Raw genomic sequence first — 26,000 nt, 5'->3', positions numbered from 1 at the left:
TTCCGTCACAGTTTGTTGTTTGCACTCTTTGCAGTGTTCATCTTCGTTTATACCGCTGGTAAATATTCACTTTATTTATTCACTAATATTTTATGTGCAATAGATCCCACATCGTCTTATGAACGATTTTGGATTCTATTTTGTGTTTACTGACTTAAAATTGTACGCTACCAATACACTACACGTATCACCGTCTAAGTTTTTCTACGAAATGTATTTTTTTCGTATCTCAATATGAGAACTTGTATTTACATAGCTTACGCCAGTGTTCACTAAGCTAGCTTTTTACCTTCTAACATATATTTTTATATGAAGACAAATAAAAACTTGGCGATTTTACAGAAGCAACAGCATCAGAGGCAAACGCAACTGCTGATGGTCTAGGAACAAGTTCTGCCACTGTAACTAATGACAATCAGGCTGCTCAAGCCACTAGTGAAGGAACAGGAACTGGGTCAGGAAATACGATTAACGATTGTCGTGATGGTCAACCCTGCTAGGATAAAGCACAGTAGATATTGCGCTTAAACTATGTATTTTGAAAAAAACTTCTACAACCTTATGTTTTCGCAATCTACATTAGAATAAAACCATTTTTCCTGAAGTATGCCTGATTATTCACAACCTATACATTATCTCCTTAACAAAAACTTACAGTTTAAAATGTTAAGTATAAGGGTTGATTAAACGCCAAAAGGTACACAAATCAGCAAGAACCCAACATTTCATTAATACTTCATGGATATTATTTAATTAATTTTACTGCATTAATTTCATTAATATTTTATAGAATTTATTAGATGTCGCAGACCCTTATGCTGGCCATTTTCATCTACAAAGTATTTGTTCAAATAGCACACCATTTAACTTAAATTAATTGACTGCAATATCTATTTATCTATAATAATCAAACTATTAATCACAGGTTAAAAAGAAAACGTTATAAAAAATAAAATAGAAAAAATATGGGGCTAAAAATTTCATAAACTTTTTTAAAAAATGCTCACACCAACATACATCAATAATTTTATTTATTTATTTTTATTTTAAATAAAAATCGTCGGTTTAAGTTCATTCTTCGATTAAAGTAATTGTTACTTTATGTAGTAGTCAAACGTTTATAATAATAGGGAATAATTATCTGTCTCTATCGCAAATAATATAGTTTTCTTCAATTACATTCTCCATCTAGATGTTCTTCTCACAATGTTGTATATATATATGTAATACAAAATAAATAAGATATGCATATTTTTAGGACATCTAATTATTCCAGTATTTTACTCTAAATAAAATTAGCGGGACAAAATTAAATTACAATTGAGAAATGAAAAAATATTGTTGAATAATCTACTTATTATTAACTGTGTGTTATTTGTGCTCACGAATATTTCGGTAAGACGAATTCTAGACTGAAATATTGTTTTAAATCCGTGTTCAAATTTATATAGTAGCCGACTCTAACTTTGTCTTTTTCTATTTTAACATGCATGTATATGTGACTACCCAGAATAAAGGGCATATTAAAGATAAATCAGAAGAATCATTTGGAATAGAGATTAAATAAAGTACCTATTTAATAACGAAGATATAATACACATTTTATCACAATTATAACAAAAAAATATTATGAATGAACTGGCCAGCATAAGGGTCTGTGACATCTAATAAATTCTATAAAATATTAATGAAAATTAATGCAGTAAAATTACTTAAATAATATCAATGAAATATTAATGAAATGTTGGGTTCTTGCTGATTTGTGTACCTTTTGGCGTTTAATCAACCCTTATACTTAACATTTTAAACTGTAAGTTTTTGTTAAGGAGATTTTTGTACCTTTTGGATAGATTTTCCTTTTTGTCTATTTTACAAAGTTACATATCTGCTTTACGGATTTTTTTTTAATTTTTAATAAGCAATTCTATCATTATAACCTGATAAGGTGTTAAGTCGGAACCGTAACTACCACTGGAGAGATCTTTTTAAAGAATGATTACAGTTGCGGTCCCCAAACCATCCTCAATAACAATTTTTTTGAGAAAGCGTTTTGAATAAAATAGGAAGGTATTTGTTCGTAAATAGCCATATTAAACTGCGATTTCAGTACTTCCTTTCAGGAGGAGTAAGAAAAATAAACTGCGAAAATAGTACTTCTCCCTAAATGGCAAAGAGGCTAAGATTTTGAATCGAACGGCAATTCATTGATGTAAATCGGTTCACTCATTGATAATTATAACGATTGCAGTACTTCTTCATAGTAGAAGTAAGAGCATGATGACATTTCACAGCCACGTAGAAGAGCTTTAACCGTTTCTTCGTGCTAAATTTTATCAAAATCGGACTAAGGGTTATAGAAATATTGGTAATAATAGTTATAGAAAGGGCCTTATTTGGGTGGGGCTAACTCCCCTCCTTATAAGGCACAGCGTCGAGACTTTTAAAGTGCAAATCTGTACGAAATTTCGATTCGAATGAAACTTCATTCATGAAAATCGGTTCACGTGTCGATAATTTGAAACGATTGCTGTATTTCCCCTTAACAAGTGTAAGAGCTGATCGCCGCTTTAATGTTACGTAGGAAAGCTCTAACCCTATCATCCTACCAAATTTTATCAAGATCGGGCCAAGATTTACAGAGTAATTAGTTTTGGAGGGGGCCTTAGATAAAGGGGGCTAACTCCTCTCCCATTTGATGTACAGCGTCGAGACCCCCAAAAGGCACATCTACATAAAATTCCGAATCGAATGACACCTCATTCATGAAAATCGGTTCGCGCGGTTAGGCGCTACGTTGTTTACAAAAAAGGTAACAACAACAAGAACAAGGCTAATTTTTGAAAAAGCCTTTTTTGCTCATTTTCGGCAACTTTTTTCTCAAAACCTATTTGATATGGGTTGTTGCAAAAAAATTACAGTTATAAAGGAGGGTTTGCCCTAAAATGTAAAGAAAATTTGAGAATTTTATCTTTTATAGAAAAAGAGAAAAAAAAATTGTCAAAGTTTGTTGTTTTTCAACGTTACGCTTTTTCGTGCAGTTTTTGATGATCAACCCTTATACAACTGTCCTACCGGACAGTTTTAATTCACATTTATTTAAGGTGCCTATTGCTCAATTAAAAATAAATCTTTGTTACCATCTCAACTACAGGAATCAAAATCAATTTTTATATGCTACACAAACTTCTAATAAATCGTAACAAACATTAATAAGAAATCTGGAGATAACATGAACAGATATATTAGTCTTCTGTGGTAATAACCCTGGCAATATTATAGTTAATATTATAGTTATCACAATGATAATCGAATCAGCAAATAATCAGTTTCGAATAAAATTTCAGGTTTTAATAAGTATTTAGAATAATATACAGTACCATTTTTTGACTCCTAGACTGCAGCTTACCGAGAAAACAAAACTTATGCAACAATTGATCTATTAGCTATTACAAATCACTTACATGCTTAAGGAGGGGGTAATAGAAGTTCCGCTGCAATTGAAAATTCGTACGTGTTGCTGGTTATTTCACATCAGCACGGATTGCTTCTGAAACTTAAGAGCGTCATGTTTTATGTAATAAGAGTATTGCATGTGTTAAAATATATTAAGGTATATACACATAACTCGCTTTCAAAAAAGTATTATAAACATTTCATTGGTAAAAATGCTTAAATCTCATAAAAAGGTTTGTAAGCATTTGGTAAAATTACATGTTAAGTAATTTCAAAGAAATTAATTTTTTTTGTAATCAAGATTACAGAAAATTTGAATGATCAATAGCTGTGAACTCTGTTATAATGTACTAATTTATATTATTAAAATATAAGATTTTTCTTTCTTTGTCTACCAGCCTAAAAGTCTGATGTATTATATATATATACACGTTAAATTAACAATATAACCATTTAATGTACTCACAATTAAATTATCTTCGTCTTTTCTTAATTTTATATAGTAGATCTGATGTAATCTATTATGCTCAACTGCGACATGCCTCATGCTTCTCTATCTTCAATTTCAGATAATACCTGCTCTCCGAACGTTTCCGCACCTGAAATATAAGTAATGAAATTAGACGAAAAACTTTTCGACATGAAGGATAAACTAATCTATTTCTGTTTAAATTTCTTATAGGTTGCAAGTTCGAATTTTCTTTTTTACTGCATTTCTTAAGAATTATTTTTCATCTTTGCTTAAATTTTTAAGAACTCCTGAAAAACTGGTTACGACTGCACGAGCTTAGCAGACCATTAATTGACCAGTTCTGAAATATGTCATGCATCAGCCATTCGATAAAAAAGATATCACATTTTTAAATAACAATTTGTTTTATGACCTTCAGAATCTACTTTATCTTCATCTGTTCTAAATGTCTCTGTGTAACAACCTGTATTTTCTTTTTTATTATTTCACTTCTTAATTATTGACTGAATTTTCCTAATCAAATATTCAGAGTCAATAGTAATTTTGCCTCATCTGTGAACAAAGATGAATGCAACAAAGAGTACAAACTACAAACTGTCACGAATCATCTTTTAAATAAAAGGAGGCGAACATGTAATTATTAAAATACTTATTTCACTATCGTAATCCCTATTCCATCTGTATTATACTCACTTTTTTTCTTACAGGAATATTATGCGATAGCATTGATTAACATTTAAATAAACGTCGAATTAAAATAAGAATTTAATCCGAGAAACAAGCCCGACTACAAGTTATTAGCTATAGATTTAAAAAACAAACCCGGAGAAGATTATAATATTCTACCCAAATTTTTAATGATCCTTAATAAATAAATATGAATATAAATATATCTATCTGTGATACAAAGTGATGTTCTTCATAAGCACGAGTTCTCCTCGGAGCATTAAACCCAAGTACGAACGATCTCTGCTGGATCTAACTGTTCTGTGGGTGTGAATTTAGTTTGTTAAATTTTATTAATACCTTACTGGAAATAGGTACCTTAAAAAAAAAATGCCTTTATCCCTTTGTTGGGTACTAGGTTTGTAAGATATATATGAAAACCACACTGAGCCATTATAAATACAAAGAAAGTGCTAAAAGTATTAAAACAACGATCAAACAAAAGAGAAGGTTTACTTATTACCTGAGGACATAAGTGATTCACGCAATCTTCATAGATATAGTGCTTTTCTCGAACCCTGGGAATTGAATTACACCTGATTTTTTGCTTTATATTTTTAACAATACTACCTCTAATTATTATTAATTTTTACAATTCATTAAAATCTAAGTTCTATTAATGTTTATAGGATTTAAACATCAATAGTATATTTGTTTCTTGGTCAATTTAACCCTATGTATTTCCCGGCGATCTCGGAATTCGAAGAGTGTTACTACAATAAAACTTTCCCTAATTACGTAACAAATAAAAATGTATTAAATTTAAATAATAGAAAAATGGTTATTAGTGTCAATATTTTTTATAGAATACAAAAATACTAATAGTAATATTATAACTAACTTATCACAAGGTCACTAAAAAAAATATTCTATATACTTTGATTGATACTGGAAATGGTGATATCGTAATTAGGTGATTTGAGAATGAATATGGGCTATAAAAGGGGGACGTAAAGAATGGGCTCCTCACTTCTACTTCAACCATGTTCCGTCACAGTTTGTTGTTTGCACTCTTTGCAGTGTTCCTCATCGTTTATACCGCTGGTAAATATTCACTTTATTTATTCACTAATATTTTATATGTAGTAGAATCCCACATCGTCTTATGAAATATTTTGGATTTGTAGTCTTTTCCGATAAAAGTTTATCCATCGATATAAATTTATATTTCATGTAACGTTATATTTTACAAGTAATCTGTAGCCTCTCGTGGGATTCTATTTAGTGTTTACTGACTTACAAATGTACGCTACAAAAACCCTAGACTTATATCCGTCTAAGTTTTTCTAAGAAACATTTTTTAGGTATCTCAATACGAGAACTTGTAGTTATTACATAGCTTACGCCAGTGTTCTCTAAGCTAGCTGTTTACCTTCTAACATATACTTTTATATGAAGACAAATATAAACTTGGCGATTTTACAGAAGCAACAGCATCAGAGGCAAACGCAACTGCTGATGGTCTAGGAACAAGTTCTGCCGCTGTAACTAATGACAATCAGGCTGCTGAAGCAACTAGTCAAGGAGCAGGATCTGGGTCAGGAAATGCGATTAACACATGTGAGGATGGTCTTCCCTGCTAGGATAAAGCACAATAGATATTGCGCTTAAACTATGTATTTTGAAAAAAACTTCTACAACCTTATGTTTTCGCAATCTACATTAGAATAAAACTATTTTTTCTGAAGTATGTCTAATTATTCTCAACCTGTATATTTGTCACTTTTTTTGTAATCAGCTATAAGGTACCTTATTACTTGATTAAAACTAATCTTGCCAAAGATCTGAACTACAGAAAACCAAATCAATTTTTATATGCACCACAAACTTTTAAAAAAATCGTAACAAACATTTCTTAGAAATCTGGAGATAGCATTAACAGATATAATATTATGCTTGTTTTGTGGGAATTACTTTAGCATTTTGGTTGCAACGCCTTGTTTAGTACCTTATGGTTAGCACAATGTTAATGGAATAAGGAAATAATCAGTTGCGATAAAATTTCAAGTTTCAATAAGTATTTGGAATAATAGAATACTATTTATTGACTAATTCCTAGCCTGCAGTTTAACGAGGAAACAAAACTTATGCAACAATTCAACCATCATCTATTAGAAATCATTTACATGCTTAAGCAGTGGGTAATAGAAGTTCCGCTGCAATTAAAAAGTAGAACATACTGCTGGTTATTTCACATCAGCAAAAATTGCTTCTGCAACTAAGGAGTTTCATGTTTTATGTACAGAGATTTTAGTGAAAAACATGATCTTTAATATAGCTCGAAATTGCTGTAGTTTTTCCAGCTGTAAGCACCCCACAAGCTACCTCTACAACAAAAATTACATAGAAATACGAATAATTTTTCAATTTATTAAAAAATCTTAACACCATAACACAAACCAAATCTTCAATAAATTCCAGTATTGCATCTGATATAATATGGAAAATAAATTTCGTATTCATCTATATCAAGGTGGAATAACTAGCTTCAGAAAATCACAAAAACAATGATCAGTAGCTGATAAGTTGTTTTAATGTACTAATTTATATTAGGAAAATATAAGATTTTTTTTTCTTTTTCAATTAGCCTTTATATCGTAAAATAACATATAAACGTTGAATTAAAAATATATCTATTTAATGTATTCACAATTCAACAATCCGTGACGTTTTTAAATATTATTTAGTTGATCTGATTAAACTTATCAATAGCTGTGAACTCTGTTATAATAGACTAATTTATATTATTAAAATATTAGATTTTTCATTCTTTGTCTACTAGCCAAAAGTCTGATGTAAATTAATACACGTTAAATTAAAAATATATCTATTTAATGTACTCACAATTAAATTATCTTTGTCTTTTCCTAATTTAATATAGTAGATCTGATGTAATTTATCTAATATGCTCAATTAAGACATGCCTCACATTTCCCTTCACTTCAATTTCCGATAATACCTGCTCACCGAACGTTTCTGCACCTGAAATTAGACGACAAACTTTTAGACATGAAGGATAAACTAATCTGTTTCTGTTTAAATTTCTTATATGTTGCAAGTTCGAATTTTCATTCTTACTGTATTTCTTATAAATTATTTTTCATCTTTGCTTAAATTTTTAAGAACTCCTGAAGAACTGGTTACGACTGCCCGAGCTTAGCAGGCCATTACGAGCTTAGCAGGCCATTAATGGACCAGTTCTGAAATAGGTCATGTATCAGCCATTCGATAAAAAAAGATATCACATTTTGAAAAAACCATTTGTAACCATCAGTTAAATATATTTTTCTGTTAGAAATATTATTCAAATACAACCATCTTCTGTGCTCCTTCATTGCTCCATTGATCAAGCTAATAGTAACTTTCGCTGTACATTTGGATTTAGATCCTCCTCCTTGACCATTTGCTTTGGTTAACACTTGACTACTCAGCACATAATCGAAACTTGTTCTATGACCTTCAGAATATACTTCATCTGATCTAAATGTCTCTGTATAACAACCTGTATTTTCTTTTTTATTATTTCATTTTTTAATTATTGACTGAATTTTCCTAATCAAATATTCAGAGTAAATAGTAATTTGGCCACCTCTGTGAACAAAGATGAATGCAACAAAGAGTACAAACTACAAACTGTCACGAATCATGTTTTAAATAGAAGGAGGGGAACAACTAATAATTAAAATACTTATATCACTATCGTAATCCCTGTTCCATCTGTACTATACTCACTTTTTTTCTTATAGGAATATTATGCGATAGCACTGAATAACATTTAAATAAAAGGTCGAATTAAAATAAGAATTTAATCCGAGAGACAAGCCCGACAAATTATTAGCTATAGATTAAAAAAAACAACCGGGAGAAGCGTATATTCTACCCAAATTTTTAATGATGCTTAATAAATAAATAAGAATATAAATATATCTATCTGTGATACAAAGTGTTGTTCTTCATAAGCACGAGTTCTCCTCGGAGCATTAAACCCAAGTATGAACGATCTCTGCTGGATCTAACTGTACTGTGGGTGTGAATTTAGTTTGTTAAATTTTATTCATACCTTACTGGAAATAGGTACCCTAAAAAAAGAATGCCTTTATCCCTTTGTTGGGTACTAGGTTTGTAAGATATACATGAAAACCAAACTGAGCCATTATAAATACAAAGAAAGTGCTAAAAGTATTAAAACAACGATCACACAAAAAAAGAAGGTTTACTTATTACCTGAGGACATAAGTGATACACGCAATCTAGATATAGTGCTTTTCTCGAACCCCTCGGAATTGAATTACACCTGGTTTTTTGCTTTATATTTTTAACAATACTACTTCTAATTATTATTAATTTTTACTATTCATTCAATTCTAAGTTCTATTAATCTTTATAGGAGTTAAACAACAACAGTATATTTGTTTCTTGGTCAATTTAACCCTATGAATTTCCCGGCGATCTCAGAACTCAAAAAGTGTTACTGCAATATAAACTTTTCCTAATTACGTAACAAATAAAAATGTATTAAATGTAAAATAATAGAAAATTTATTATTAGTGTCACTATTTTCAAGAGTAAAAATAACTAATAGTAATATTATAATCAACTTATCACAAGGTTATTAAAAAAATGTTTCTATATACATTTATTGATACTGGATATGGTGATATCGTAATTAGGTGATTTGAGAATGAATATGGGCTATAAAAGGGGGACGTAAAGAATGGGCTCCTCACTTCTACTTCAACCATGTTCCGTCATAGTTTGTTGTTTGCACTCTTTGCAGTGTTCATCTTCGTTTATACCGCTGGTAAATATTCACTTTATTTATTCACTAATATTTTATGTGCAATAGATCCCATATCGTCTTATAAACGATTTTGGATTCTATTTTATGTTTACTGACTTAAAATTGTACGCTACCAAAACACTACACTTATCACCTTCTAAGTTTTTCTACGAAATGTATTTTTTTCGTATCTCAATATGAGAACTTGTATTTACATAGCTTACGCCAGTGTTCACTAAGTTAGCTTTTTACCTTCTAACATATACTTTTATATGAAGACAAATAAAAACTTGGCGATTTTACAGAAGCAACAGCATCAGAGGCAAACGCAACTGCTGATGGTCTAGGAACAAGTTCTGCCACTGTAACTAATGACAATCAGGCTGCTCAAGCAACTAGTGAAGGAGCAGGATCTGGGTCAGGAAATGCAGTTAACGAATGTCATGATGGTCAACCCTGCTAGGACAAAGCACAATAGATATTGCGCTTAAACTATGTATCTTGAAAAAAAACTTCTAGAACCTTATGTTTACGCAATCTACATTAGAATAAAACTATTTTTCCTTAAGTATGCCTGATTATTCACAACCTATACATTATCTCCTTAACAAAAACTTACAGTTTACAATGTTAAGTATAAGGGTTGATTAAACGCCAAAAGGTACACAAATCAGCAAGAACCCAACATTTCATTAATACTTCATTGATATTATTTAATTAATTTTACTGCATTAATTTTCATTAATATTTTATAGAATTTATTAGATGTCAAAGACACTTATGCTGGCCATTTTCATCTACAAAGTATTTGTTCAAGTAGCACACCATTTAACTTAAATCGATTGACTGTAATATCTATTTATCTATAATAATCAAACTATTAATCACAGGTTAAAAAGAAAACGTTATAAAAAATAAAATAGAAAAAATATGGGGCTAAAAATTTCATAATCTTTTTTAAAAATGCTCACACCAACATTCATCAATGATTTTATTTATTTATTTTCATTTTTAAATAAAAATCGTCGGTTTAAGTTCATTCTTCGATTAAAGTAATTGTTATTTTATGTAGTAGTCAAACATTTATAATAATAGGTAATAATTAATCTGGCTTTATCGCAAATAATATAGTTTTCTTCAATTACATTCTCCATCTAGATGTTCTTCCCACAATGTTGTATAAATATATGTAATACAAAATAAATAAGATATGCATATTTTTAGGACATCTAATTACTCCAGTATTTTACTCTAAATAAAATTAGCGGGACAAAATTAAATTACAATTGAGAAATAAAAAAATATTGTTGAATAATCTACTTATTATTAACTGTGTGTTATTTGTGCTCACCAATATTTCGGTAAGACGAATTCAAGACTGAAATATTGTTTTAAATCCGTGTTCAAATTTGTACAGTAGCCGACTCTAACTTTGTCTTTTTCTATTTTAACATGCATGTATATGTGACTACCCAGAATAAAGGGCATATTAAAGATAAATCAGAAGAATCATTTGGAATAGAGATTAAATGAAGTACTTATTTAATAACGAAGATATAATATACATTTTATCACAATTATAACAAAAAAATATTATGAATGAACTGGCCAGCATAAGGGTCTGTGACATCTAATAAATTCTATAAAATATTTATGAAAATTAATGCAGTAAAATTACTTAAATAATATCAATGAAGTATTAATGAAATGTTGGGTTCTTGCTGATTTGTGTACCTTTTGGCGTTTAATCAACTCTTATACTTAACATTTTAAACTGTAAGTTTTTGTTAAGGAGATTTTTGTACCTTTTGGATAGATTTTCCTTTTTGTCTTTTTACAAAGTTACATATCTGCTTTACGGATTTTTTTTAAATTTTTAATAAGTAATTCTATCATTATAACCCGATAAGGTGTTAAGTCGGAACCGTAACTACCACTGGAGAGATCTTTTTAAAGAATGATTATAGTTGCGGTCCCCAAACCATCCTCAATAACAATTTTTTTGAGAAAGCGTTTTGAATAAAATAGGAAGGTAAATACAAATGTTCGTAAATAGCCAAATTAAACTGCGATTTCAGTACTTCCTTTCAGGAGGAGTAAGAAAAATAAACTGCGAAAATAGTACTTCTCCCTAAATGGCAAAGAGGCTAAGATTTTGGATCGAACGACAATTCATTGATGTAAATCGGTTCACTCATTGATAATTATAACGATTGCAGTACTTCTTCTTAGTAGAAGTAAGAGCATGATGGCCTTTCACAGCCACGTAGAAGAGCTTTAACCGTTTCTTCGTGCTAAATTTTATCAAAATCGGACTAAGGGTTATAGAAATATTGGTGATAATAGTTTTAGAAAGGGCCTTATTTGGGTGGGGCTAACTTCCCTCCTTATAAGGCACAGCCTCGAGACTTTTAAAGTGTAAATCTGAACGAAATTTCGATTCGAATGACACTTCATTCATGAAAATCGGTTCACGTGTCGATAATTTGAAACGATTGCTGTATTTCCCCTTAACAAGTGTAAGAGCTGATCGCCGCTTTAATGTTACGTAGGAAAGCTCTAACCCTATCACCCTACCAAATTTTATAAAGATCGGGCCAAGATTTACAGAGTAATTAGTAATAATAGTAAAATATATTAAGGTATATACACATAACTCGCTTTCAAAAAAGTATTATAAACATTTCATTGGTAAAAATGCTTAAATCTCATAAAAAGGTTTGTAAGCATTTGGTAAAATTACATGTTAAGTAATTTCAAAGAAATTAACTTTTTTTGTAATCAAGATTACAGAAAATTTGAATGATCAATAGCTGTGTACTCTATTATAATGTACTAATTTATATTATTAAAATATAAGATTTTTCTTTCTTCGTCTACTAGCCTAAAAGTCTGATGTAATATATATATACACGTTAAATTAACAATATAACCATTTAATGTACTCACAATTAAATTATCTTTTTCATTTCCTAATTTTAAATAGTAGATCTGATGTAATCTATTATGCTCAACTGCGACATGCCTCATGCTTCTCTATCTTCAATTTCAGATAATATCTGCTCTCCGAACGTTTCCGCACCTGAAACATAAGTAATGAAATTAGACGAAAAACTTTTCGACATGAAGGATAAACTAATCTATTTCTGTTTAAATTTCTTATAGGTTGCAAGTTCGAATTTTCTTTTTTACTGCATTTCTTAAGAATTATTTTTCATCTTTGCTTAAATTTTTAAGAACTCCTGAAGAACTGGTTACGACTGCCCGAGCTTAGCAGGCCATTACGAGCTTAGCAGGCCATTAATGGACCAGTTCTGAAATAGGTCATGTATCAGCCATTCGATAAAAAAAGATATCACATTTTGAAAAAACCATTTGTAACCATCAGTTAAATATATTTTTCTGTTAGAAATATTATTCAAATACAACCATCTTCTGTGCTCCTTCATTGCTCCATTGATCAAGCTAATAGTAACTTTCGCTGTACATTTGGATTTAGATCCTCCTCCTTGACCATTTGCTTTGGTTAACACTTGACTACTCAGCACATTATCGAAACTTGTTCTATGACCTTCAGAATATACTTCATCTGATCTAAATGTCTCTGTGTAACAACCTGTATTTTGTTTTTTATTATTTCATTTTTTAATTATTGACAGAATTTTCCTAATCAAATATTCAGAGTAAATAGTAATTTGGCCACATCTGTGAACAAAGATGAATGCAACAAAGTGTACAAACTACAAACTGTCACGAATCATGTTTTAAATAGAAGGAGGCGAACAACTAATTATTAAAATACTTATATCACTATCGTAATCCCTGTTCCATCTGTACTATACTCACTTTTTTTCTTACAGGAATATTATGCGATAGCATTGATTAACATTTAAATAAAACGAAGAATTAAAATAAGAATTTAATCCGAGAAACAAGCCCGACTACAAGTTATTAGCTATAGATTTAAAAAACCAACCCGGAGAAGATTATAATATTCTACCCAAATTTTTAATGATCCTTAATAAATAAATATGAATATAAATATATCTATCTGTGATACAAAGTACTGTTCTTCATAAGCACGAGTTCTCCTCGGAGCATTAAATCCAAGTATGAACGATCTCTGCTGGATCTAACTGTTCTGTGGGTGTGAATTTAGTTTGTTAAATTTTATTCATACATTACTGGAAATAGGTACCCTAAAAAAAGAATGCCCTTATCCCTTTGTTGGGTACTAGGTTTGTAAGATATACATGAAAACCAAACTGAGCCATTATAAATACAAAGAAAGTACTTAAAGTATTAAAACAACGATCAAACAAAAGAGAAGGTTTACTTATTACCTGAGGACATAAGTGATACAAGCAATCTTCATAGATATAGTGCTTTTCTCGAACATCTGGGAATTAAATTACATCTGATTTTTTTTGCATCATATTGTTTTATTTTTTTTTAAAAACAATAGTGTTTCTAATTAATTTTTACTATTCATAAATTTTAAGTTCTATTATTGTTTATAGGATTAATGTTTATAGTATATTTGTTTCTTGGTCAATTTAACCCTATGTATTTCCCGGCGATCTTAGAACTCAAAGAATGGTTCTCCAATATAAACGTTTCCTGATTACGTAACTAATACAAATGTATTAAATGTAAAATAATAGATTTTACTTTTCTTTTTTTTTTATAGTAAAAAACCTAAAAGAAATATTACAATCAACTTATCACAAGGTTATTGAAAAAATGTTTCTATATACTTTGATTGACGCTGGAAATGGTGATATCGTAATTAGGTGATTTGAGAATAAACTTGGGGTATAAAAGGGGCTCGTAAAGAATGGGCTCCTCACTTCTACTTCAACCATGTTCCGTCACAGTTTGTTGTTTGCACTCTTTGCAGTGTTCCTCATCGTTTATACCGCTGGTAAATATTCACTTTATTTATTCACTAATATTTTATATGCAATAGAATCCCACATCGTCAAATGAATGATTCTGGATTTGTAGTCTCCTCGGTTAAAAGTTTAATCATCGTTTTAAATTTATATTTCATGTAAAGTTATATTTTACAAGTAATCTGAAGTCTCTCGCGGGATTCTATTTTGTGTTTACTGACTTACAAATGTACCCTACAAAAACACGACACTTATCTCCGTCCAAGTTTTTCTACGAAAAGTATTTTTTTCGTATCTCAATACGAGAACTTGTAGTTATAAAGCTTACGCCAGTGTTCACTAAGCTAGCTTTTTACCTTCTAACATATTTTTATATGAAGACAAATAAAAACTTGGCAATTTCACAGAAGCAACAGCATCAGAAGCAAACGCAACAGCTGATGGTCTAGGAACAAGTACTGCCAATGTAACTAATGGTAATCAGGCTGCTCAAGCAACTAGTGAAGGAGCAGGAACTGGGTCAGGAAATGCGATTAACGATTGTCGTGATGGTCAACCCTGCTAGGATAAAGCACAATAGATATTGCGCTTAAACTATGTATTTTGAAAAAAACTTCTACAACCTTATGTTTTCGCAATCTACATTAGAATAAAACCAATTTTCCTGAAGTATGTCTAATTATTATTCTCAACCTGTATATTTGTCACTTTTTTTGTAATCAGCTATAAGGTACCTTATTACTTGATTAAAACTAATCTTGCCCAAGATCTGAACTACAGAAAACCAAATCAATTTTTATATGCTCCACAAAGTTCTAAAAAAATCGTATCAAACATTTCTTAGAAATCTGGAGATAGCATGAACAGAGATATTATTATGCTTGTTTTGTGGTAATTACCCTAGCATTTTGGTTTCAACGCCTTGTTTAGTACCTTATGGTTAGCACAATGTTAATGGAATAAGGAAATAATCAGTTGCGATAAAATTTCAAGTTTCAATAAGTATTTAGAATAATAGAATACTATTTATTGACTAATTCCTAGACTGTAGTTTAACGAGGAAACAAAACTTATGCAACAATTCAACCATCATATATTAGAAATCACTTACATGGTTAAGCAGTGGGTAATAGAAGTTCCGCTGCAATTAAAAAGTAGAACATATTGCTGGTTATTTCACATCAGCCCAAATTGCTTCTGCAACTAAGGAGTTTCATGTTTTATGTTCAGAGATTTTAGTGAAAACCATGATCTTCAATATAGTTCGAAATTGCTGTAGTTTTTCCAGCTGTAAGCCCCCTACAAGCTACCTCTATAACAAAAATTACATAGAAATACGAATATATTTTTTAATTTATTAAAAAATCTTAACCCCATAACACAAACCAAATCTTCAATAAATTCCAGTATTGCATCTGATATAATATAGAAAATAAATTTCGTATTCACGTATATCAAGGTGGAATAACTAGCTTCAGAAAATCACAAAAAACAATGATCAGTAGCTGATAAGTTGTTTTAATGTACTAATTTATATTACTAAATATAATATTCTTTGTCTACTAACCTAAAAGTCTCATGTAATAGATATACACGTTAAATTAACAATATATCTATTTAATGTACTAACAATTAAATTATCTATTTCTTTTCCTAATTTTATATAGTAGATCTATTGTAATCTAACTATTATGCTCAACTAAGGCATGCCTCACGTTTCCCTACACTTCGATTTCAGATAATACCTGCTCTCCGAACGTTTCCGCACCTGAAACATAAGTAATGAAATTAGACGACAAACTTTTCGACATGAAGGATAAACTAATCTGTTTCTGTTTAAATTTCTTATAGGTTGCAAGTTCGAATTTTCATTCTTACTGCATTTCTTAAGAATTATTTTTCATCTCTGCTTAAATATTAAAACTCATGAAAAACTGGTTACGACTGCACGAGCTTAGCAGGCCATTAATGGACCAGTTCTGAAATATGTCATGCATCAGCCATTCGATAAAAAAAGATATCACATTTTAAAAAAACCATTTGTAACAATCAGTTAATTATATTTTTCTTTTAGAACTATTATTGAAATACAACCATCTACGGTGCTTCTTCATTACTCGGATAATCAAGAATAAAGTTACTTTCGCTGTTCATTTCGAATTACAGACCTAGACCGTCCTCCTCGATAATTTACTTCGATCAACATTTGGCCACTATAAACATTAGTGAAACATGTTCTGTGACCTTCAGAATCTACTTTATCTTCATCTGATCTAAATGTCTCTGTATAACAACCTGTATTTTCTTTTTTATTATTTCATTATTTAACTATTGATTGAATTTTCCTAATCAAATTTAGTCAATAGTAATTTTGCCCCATCTGTGAACAAAGATGAAGGCAACAAAGAGTACAAATTAAAAACTGTCAGGAATCATCTTTTAAATAGAAGGAGGCGAACATGTAATTATGAAAATACTTATTTCACTATCGTAATCCCTGTTCCTTCTGTACTATATTCATATTTTTTCGTACAGGAATATTATGCGATAGCATTGATCAACATTTAAATAAAACGTCGAATTAAAATAAAAATTTAATCCGAGAAACAAGTCCGACTACCAGTTATTAGCTATAGATTTAAAAAACCAACCGGGAGAAGCGTATATTCTACCCAAATTTTTAATGTTTCTTAATAAATAAATAGGAATATTAATATATCTATGTGTGATACAAAGTGTTGTTCATAAGCACGAGTTCTCCTCAGAGCATTAAACCCACGTATGAACGATCTCACCTGGATCTAACTGTACTGTGTGTGTGAATTTAGTTTGTTAAATTTTATTCATACCTTACTGGAAATAGGTACCCTAAAAAAAGAATGCCCCTTATCAATTTGTTGGGTACTAGGTTTGTAAGATATACATGATAACCACACTGAGCCATTTTAAATACAAAGAAAGTGCTAAAAGTATTAAAACAACGATGAAACAAAAGAGAAGGTTAACTTATTACCTGAGGACATAAGTGATTCAAGCAATCTTCATAGATATAGTGCTTTTCTCGAACCCTGGGAATTGAATTACACCTGATTTTTTGCTTTATATTTTTAACAATACTACCTCTAATTATTATTAATTTTTACAATTCATTAAAATCTAAGTTCTATTAATGTTTATAGGATTTAAACATCAATAGTATATTTGTTTCTTGGTCAATTTAACCCTATGTATTTCCCGGCGATCTCAGAACTCGAAGAGTGTTACTACAATAAAACTTTCCCTAATTACGTAACAAATAAAAATGTATTAAATGTAAAATAATGAAGAATGGTTATTAGTGTCACTATTTTTTATAGAATACAAAAATACTAATAGTAATATTATAACTAACTTATCACAAGGTCACTAAAAAAAATATTCTATATACTTTGATTGATACTGGAAATGGTGATATCGTAATTAGGTGATTTGAGAATGAATATGGGCTATAAAAGGGGGACGTAAAGAATGGGCTCCTCACTTCTACTTCAACCATGTTCCGTCACAGTTTGTTGTTTGCACTCTTTGCAGTGTTCCTCATCGTTTATACCGCTGGTAAATATTCACTTTATTTATTCACTAATATTTTATATGTAGTAGAATCCCACATCGTCTTATGAAATATTTTGGATTTGTAGTCTTTTCCGATAAAAGTTTATCCATCGATTTAAATTTATATTTCATGGAACGTTATATTTTACAAGTAATCTGTAGCCTCTCGTGGGATTCTATTTAGTGTTTACTGACTTACAAATGTACGCTACAAAAACCCTAGACTTATCTCCGTCTAAGTTTTTCTAAGAAACATTTTTTTCGTATCTCAATACGAGAACTTGTAGTTATTTAGCTTACGCCAGTGTTCACTAAGTTAGCTTTTTACCTTCTAACATATACTTTTATATGAAGACAAATATAAACTTGGCGATTTTACAGAAGCAACAGCATCAGAGGCAAACGCAACTGCTGATGGTCTAGGAACAAGTTCTGCCACTGTAACTAATGACAATCAGGCTGCTCAAGCAACTAGTGAAGGAGCAGGATCTGGGTCAGGAAATGCAGTTAACGAATGTCATGATGGTCAACCCTGCTAGGACAAAGCACAATAGATATTGCGCTTAAACTATGTATCTTGAAAAAAAACTTCTAGAACCTTATGTTTACGCAATCTACATTAGAATAAAACTATTTTTCCTGAAGTATGCCTGATTATTCACAACCTATACATTATCTCCTTAACAAAAACTTACAGTTTAAAATGTTAAGTATAAGGGTTGATTAAACGCCAAAAGTACACAAATAAGCAAGAACCCAACATTTCATTAATACTTCATTGATATTATTTAATTAATTTTACTGCATTAATTTTCATTAATATTTTATAGAATTTATTAGATGTCACAGACCCTTATGCTGGCCATTTTCGTCTACAAAGTATTTGTTCAAGTAGCACACCATTTAACTTAATTCAATTGACTGTAATATCTATTTATCTATAATAATCAAACTATTAATCACAGGTTAAAAAGAAAACGTTATAAAAAATAAAATAGAAAAAATATGGGGCTAAAAATTTCATAATCTTTTTTAAAAAATGCTCACAATTCATCAATGAATAGAATGAATAGAATAGAGTAGTTTATTTACAGAAACAAAGGCCTTAATTGATACATTTAATCATATTGCCTAAACTACGTACGGCATTGGTTAAATAAACCGTCTGCCGGAAGTTGACTGATATGGATAATATAAAATAAATAAACAGATAAATCAAAGCAAACAAAATAATAATAATAATAAAAAATAAAAATAACAAAATAAAAAGTCTTGTAAAAATTACAAAGCTAAACTAAAAGAAAAGTAACAGAAAATACATAACTTCGATATTCAAATTAACGATCACACGGATATTAAAAGAATATGTTATATAAAAATCCTACATAGTAATAATATAATTAAGAAATATAAAATTAGGGATAATTACCACAATAAATTATACCTTAACCTGGAGGATAAGATCAGTAATAAATAATTGATATTGACTGTTTACTAATAATAATAATAATAATAATAATAATAAGGGAAGGGATTAGCTATGAGGTTAGCATACTGGACTCCCACGCGGAGGTCCCGGGTTCGAATCCAGCAGCTGACCCTTAGATTTTCTCTTCCTAGGAGCTTCTTACAGCTCACTGTCCGGTGATGGACAGTGTTGTCTGTAACGAGAGAACACTGTCCGGAGGCCGGCAGTGCACTGGAAAAAGCTCCGGGCGCTAATGACCTCAGCTGTTGATGCGCAAAAAAAAAAAAAAAAAATAAAGCTGGACTCCCACGCGGAGGTCCCGAGTTCGAATCCAGCAGCTGACCCTTAGATTTTCTCTTCCTAGGAGCTTCTTACAGCTCACTGTCCGGTGATGGACAGTGTTGTCTGTAACGTGAGAACACTGTCCGGAGGCCGGCAGTGCACTGGAAAAAGCTCCGGGCGCTAATGACCTCAGCTGTTGATGCGCCAAAAAAAAAAAAAATAATAATAATAATAATAAACTAATTAGAAATAAAATATTAATCAGGTATGCCGAGCAAACTAGAAATTAAACTCAGCGACCATCTCGTCCCTGAACCTCCACGCCATCTTGGCATAACGAACGAGCCCGGGCCAGTCCTCGCCATTCAACAAATTCACGAAGGCCTCTCTCGGAAGAATCCCTAAACCAAATACGGAGACCCGAAACTCTTTCAAAACCGGACATACACATACAAAATGAATGGTGTCCTCTCTGGACCACAAGTTGCAAAGGGAACATTCCTCAATGCCTTCCGAATTATAGGGTCTAAAATTTAAAGAAAGTAGCTCACCTCTAAGCTTCATAATCCACCGTGAGATACTAATAGCCACGGCAGTGCCAGTGAGGAGACTCCCGCTACGTACTCCATAATCCAGCTCCTTATAGAGAGTGAACCTGTGAGAGGTATTAGCCCGGGCAACCATATCATCACGTCTACCTGCCACAACACTATCCAATAACACTTTTAAAGTAGGCTTCAGATCCACTGACTCGTTAAATCCACGTAGTAACAACTCAGGCGCGTACTCAGCAGCAAGAGTCCTCCATTTGGCGAGCCAGAATGTTCCCGTTCTTAGAATTTCTGTCGCCAAAATTCTAGGTAGTCTATTCTGGGGCATATTAAAGACTTTCACTATATATTTAAAATGAAGACCCAGAGTGTAACAGAAAATGGGGTCCAAACCGGTCTCTAAGTGAATCATGTAATGAGGAGTATAAGAAGGGAGGAAGAAGAGTCTCTTTACAAAAAGTCGCATCACCCTCTCTATGACCTCATACTCTTCGAATCCCCAAACTGGAGCTGCATAACAGAGGATAGCTCGCATAACCGAATTAAAAATTTTCGTTTTAGAAACAGCAGGCACAGAATTATTAGAAATGGCGTCCTTCCAAACACCATTCAGCGCAAATTTCGCAGTACTAGCTTTTTCTTTAAAATGGGCTTGGAATGACAGTCGAGGTGTTAGTGTAATTAAGGTATTTGTACGAATTTACCACTTCTATCTCTTCGCCCCTATAGTGCCAATGTTCATTAGATTTCAAAGGGCCACCATTGCGAAAAACGATAATTTTTGATTTACCCAGATTTAAAGTGAGACCCCATTTAGCAAAATACTCGTCCAGAATAGAGATATTAATCTGTAAGTCATGGGGGGAATTGGCGACCAAAACAAGGTCATCCGCATACATCAAAATTTTGCACATAACATCCCCAATCATGCAATTCGTCCGCCAAGTCATTAATATAAATTGAGAAAAGCAAGGGACTCAGTTGGCAACCCTGCCTAACGCCGCTAGTGACAGTAAATGAATCAGACAAACCGTTCGTCGTCCACACATGCGATAAAGATCCAGAATACATGTTTCTAACAGCCGTGACAAATCTATTAGAGATTCCCATACTATACATTTTTATATAAAGAGCTTCTCAGTTAATACTGTCAAAAGCAGCTTTCAGATCTATAAAAAGGGCATAGAGTTTACATCCTTTATGCTTTAGCCTTAATTTAATCACATTAACTAATGTAAATATAGAGTCTACCGTGGAGTATCCCGCTCTGAACCCTGATTGACATTCATTAAGTAGTTCATTCTCATTTACAAACCAGGTCAATCTATGAAGCAGCAAGCCAGCAAATAGCTTGGCAGAACTATTCAAAAAGGAAACACCTCTGTAATTATTTATGTCATGCAGATCACCCTTCTTAAAGATTGGGAATATAATAGCCTCTCCAAAACTTGCAGGAACCCTTCCAGACGAATATATCTCATTAAACACTGCCAGCAGCAACTGAAGAAAGGATTCGGGAGCATTCTTAAAATACTCATGCGGAATTCGGTCTAGCCCCGGAGCTTTGTTGTCTTTCGCTTTTTTTAACACCACTCTCAGTTCATCCATGGTAAAAGGATCATCCAAAGTATGAGAGGCAATATACGGCTCTGCAAAAGGTATCAGACAGAACTCGTTGGCTGCGAAGAGTAAAGAGATAAAATGGTCTCGCCAGGTTGACACGGGAAACACCCCTGACAGCCGAGGGGAAACTCTCTTAAATATTTTAGCCAGTGTCCAAAACTCCTTACTCTCTCGAATCCCATCAAATTTACAAGTTAAATTTTGAAAAAATTCATCTTTTTTATTTTTACATAGAGTTTTATACTTTGAGCTAGCGACAACATATTCCTTTCTAACAATGGCGCTGTTAGTTTTCCTAAATAGATTCAACAAAGCAAAGACTTTCTTCCTGTTCCTCTGACAATCCCAGTCAAACCATAATTGCCTACGAGACAAATTCAATTGATTCATACCTGGTTGTTTGGGCGCGGCCTCTCTGATACAGTCTGTCAATTTGGAAAGAGCCATTTCAGGATTATCTGATTCTACCGAGATTTCACTTACTTTATACTCTACACGAGACTTGTAAAGGTCCATGAAACAGGAGTTCCACTTCAGCTGAAGCAACAGTGGCAGTACATTTGCCTCCGACCTTCTCCTGAATATTGATAGTGAAATAGGGAGATGATCCGAGAAGGGTTCAGCTATTACCCGGAATTCACTAACTAGGTGAACTAGGTCTACAGGTACACAGCAGAGAACGTTTACAGAACAACCTTGGGGTCCAACATAAGTAAAGTGGCCCTGAGGATCCCCCCTGCAGCGCCCATTCATAATGATCAAATCATTTTCATCGCAGAATTCAAAAAAACGCCGACCCTTAGCATTAATTATAGAATCTTTAGAGGCTCTGGATAGTTCTATTGGGAGCGAAGTGAAAATAATTTCGTCAGGTAGAACCTGTTCACTGCTGATTCTCACATTACAATCGCCTATAATGACAATATTAGACCTACCATCTTCCAGAAATAAATTATTTAAATTGGAGAAAATATTTTCCCATTCCGATCCGCTTATATAGACAGGAAGCAGATAGAAAACCTGGTCGCCAAGAGTAACCTCCAGCGCATCAAACAAGTTATTACCTATAGATTAAAAAAACCAACCGGGAGAAGCGTATATTCTACCCAAATTTTTAATGTTTCTTAATAAATAAATAGGAATATAAATATATCTATGTGTGATACAAAGTGTTGTTCTTCATAAGCACGATTTCTCCTCGGAGCATTAAACCCAAGTATGAACGATCTCTCCTGGATCTAACTGTACTGTGTGTGTGAATTTAGTTTCTTAAATTTTATTCATACCTTACTGGAAATAGGTACCCTAAAAAAAGAATGCCCCTTATCACTTTGTTGGGTACTAGGTATGTAAGATATATATGAAAACCACACTGAGCCATTATAAATACAAAGAAAGTGCTAAAAGTATTAAAACAACGATCAAACAAAAGAGAAGGTTTACTTATTACCTGAGGACATAAGTGATTCACGCAATCTTCATAGATATAGTGCTTTTCTCGAACCCTGGGAATTGAATTACACCTGATTTTTTGCTTTATATTTTTAACAATACTACCTCTAATTATTATTAATTTTTACAATTCATTAAAATCTAAGTTCTATTAATGTTTATAGGATTTAAACATCAATAGTATATTTGTTTCTTGGTCAATTTAACCCTATGTATTTCCCGGCGATCTCAGAACTCGAAGAGTGTTACTACAATAAAACTTTCCCTAATTACGTAACAAATAAAAATGTATTAAATGTAAAATAATGAAAAATGGTTATTAGTGTCACTATTTTTTATAGAATACAAAAATACTAATAGTAATATTATAACTAACTTATCACAAGGTCACTAAAAAAAATATTCTATATACTTTGATTGATACTGGAAATGGTGATATCGTAATTAGGTGATTTGAGAATGAATATGGGCTATAAAAGGGGGACGTAAAGAATGGGCTCCTCACTTCTACTTCAACCATGTTCCGTCACAGTTTGTTGTTTGCACTCTTTGCAGTGTTCCTCATCGTTTATACCGCTGGTAAATATTCACTTTATTTATTCACTAATATTTTATATGTAGTAGAATCCCACATCGTCTTATGAAATATTTTGGATTTGTAGTCTTTTCCGATAAAAGTTTATCCATCGATTTAAATTTATATTTCATGGAACGTTATATTTTACAAGTAATCTGTAGCCTCTCGTGGGATTCTATTTAGTGTTTACTGACTTACAAATGTACGCTACAAAAACCCTAGACTTATCTCCGTCTAAGTTTTTCTAAGAAACATTTTTTTCGTATCTCAATACGAGAACTTGTAGTTATTTAGCTTACGCCAGTGTTCACTAAGTTAGCTTTTTACCTTCTAACATATACTTTTATATGAAGACAAATATAAACTTGGCGATTTTACAGAAGCAACAGCATCAGAGGCAAACGCAACTGCTGATGGTCTAGGAACAAGTTCTGCCACTGTAACTAATGACAATCAGGCTGCTCAAGCAACTAGTGAAGGAGCAGGATCTGGGTCAGGAAATGCAGTTAACGAATGTCATGATGGTCAACCCTGCTAGGACAAAGCACAATAGATATTGCGCTTAAACTATGTATCTTGAAAAAAAACTTCTAGAACCTTATGTTTACGCAATCTACATTAGAATAAAACTATTTTTCCTGAAGTATGCCTGATTATTCACAACCTATACATTATCTCCTTAACAAAAACTTACAGTTTAAAATGTTAAGTATAAGGGTTGATTAAACGCCAAAAGTACACAAATAAGCAAGAACCCAACATTTCATTAATACTTCATTGATATTATTTAATTAATTTTACTGCATTAATTTTCATTAATATTTTATAGAATTTATTAGATGTCACAGACCCTTATGCTGGCCATTTTCGTCTACAAAGTATTTGTTCAAGTAGCACACCATTTAACTTAATTCAATTGACTGTAATATCTATTTATCTATAATAATCAAACTATTAATCACAGGTTAAAAAGAAAACGTTATAAAAAATAAAATAGAAAAAATATGGGGCTAAAAATTTCATAATCTTTTTTAAAAAATGCTCACAATTCATCAATGAATAGAATGAATAGAATAGAGTAGTTTATTTACAGAAACAAAGGCCTTAATTGATACATTTAATCATATTGCCTAAACTACGTACGGCATTGGTTAAATAAACCGTCTGCCGGAAGTTGACTGATATGGATAATATAAAATAAATAAACAGATAAATCAAAGCAAACAAAATAATAATAATAATAAAAAATAAAAATAACAAAATAAAAAGTCTTGTAAAAATTACAAAGCTAAACTAAAAGAAAAGTAACAGAAAATACATAACTTCGATATTCAAATTAACGATCACACGGATATTAAAAGAATATGTTATATAAAAATCCTACATAGTAATAATATAATTAAGAAATATAAAATTAGGGATAATTACCACAATAAATTATACCTTAACCTGGAGGATAAGATCAGTAATAAATAATTGATATTGACTGTTTACTAATAATAATAATAATAATAATAATAATAAGGGAAGGGATTAGCTATGAGGTTAGCATACTGGACTCCCACGCGGAGGTCCCGGGTTCGAATCCAGCAGCTGACCCTTAGATTTTCTCTTCCTAGGAGCTTCTTACAGCTCACTGTCCGGTGATGGACAGTGTTGTCTGTAACGAGAGAACACTGTCCGGAGGCCGGCAGTGCACTGGAAAAAGCTCCGGGCGCTAATGACCTCAGCTGTTGATGCGCAAAAAAAAAAAAAAAAAATAAAAAAAAAAAAAAAAAAAAAATAAAGCTGGACTCCCACGCGGAGGTCCCGAGTTCGAATCCAGCAGCTGACCCTTAGATTTTCTCTTCCTAGGAGCTTCTTACAGCTCACTGTCCGGTGATGGACAGTGTTGTCTGTAACGTGAGAACACTGTCCGGAGGCCGGCAGTGCACTGGAAAAAGCTCCGGGCGCTAATGACCTCAGCTGTTGATGCGCCAAAAAAAAAAAAAAAAATAATAATAATAATAAACTAATTAGAAATAAAATATTAATCAGGTATGCCGAGCAAACTAGAAATTAAACTCAGCGACCATCTCGTCCCTGAACCTCCACGCCATCTTGGCATAACGAACGAGCCCGGGCCAGTCC

General features: G+C 31.9%; 1 protein-coding gene across 3 annotated transcripts in view; it reads right to left on the bottom strand.

Moving 5' to 3' along the window:
• The window catches only part of LOC141454878 (uncharacterized), a 70,983-nt gene that overhangs the window by 22,899 nt on the left and 22,084 nt on the right, over positions 1 to 26,000 (bottom strand). For all 3 annotated transcript variants that reach the window (XR_012459000.1, XR_012459002.1, XR_012459001.1), the window contains exons 8-13: positions 15,957 to 16,094; positions 15,438 to 15,638; positions 12,381 to 12,513; positions 7,496 to 7,633; positions 3,920 to 4,052; positions 3,462 to 3,553 (exon numbers count right to left, since the gene is read on the bottom strand). The gene's annotated coding sequence lies outside the window, so the exon portion shown is untranslated. The remainder of the gene's footprint in view (positions 1 to 3,461; positions 3,554 to 3,919; positions 4,053 to 7,495; positions 7,634 to 12,380; positions 12,514 to 15,437; positions 15,639 to 15,956; positions 16,095 to 26,000) is intronic.

This window comes from Rhodnius prolixus, unplaced genomic scaffold (assembly GCF_049639745.1).
Source record: "Rhodnius prolixus isolate KJV_2025 unplaced genomic scaffold, Rpr scaffold_15, whole genome shotgun sequence".
NCBI classification, from domain to species: domain Eukaryota; kingdom Metazoa; phylum Arthropoda; class Insecta; order Hemiptera; family Reduviidae; genus Rhodnius; species Rhodnius prolixus.
The sequence above is the reverse complement of the archived record's forward strand: the minus strand, read 5'-3'. Positions and strand labels throughout refer to the sequence as shown.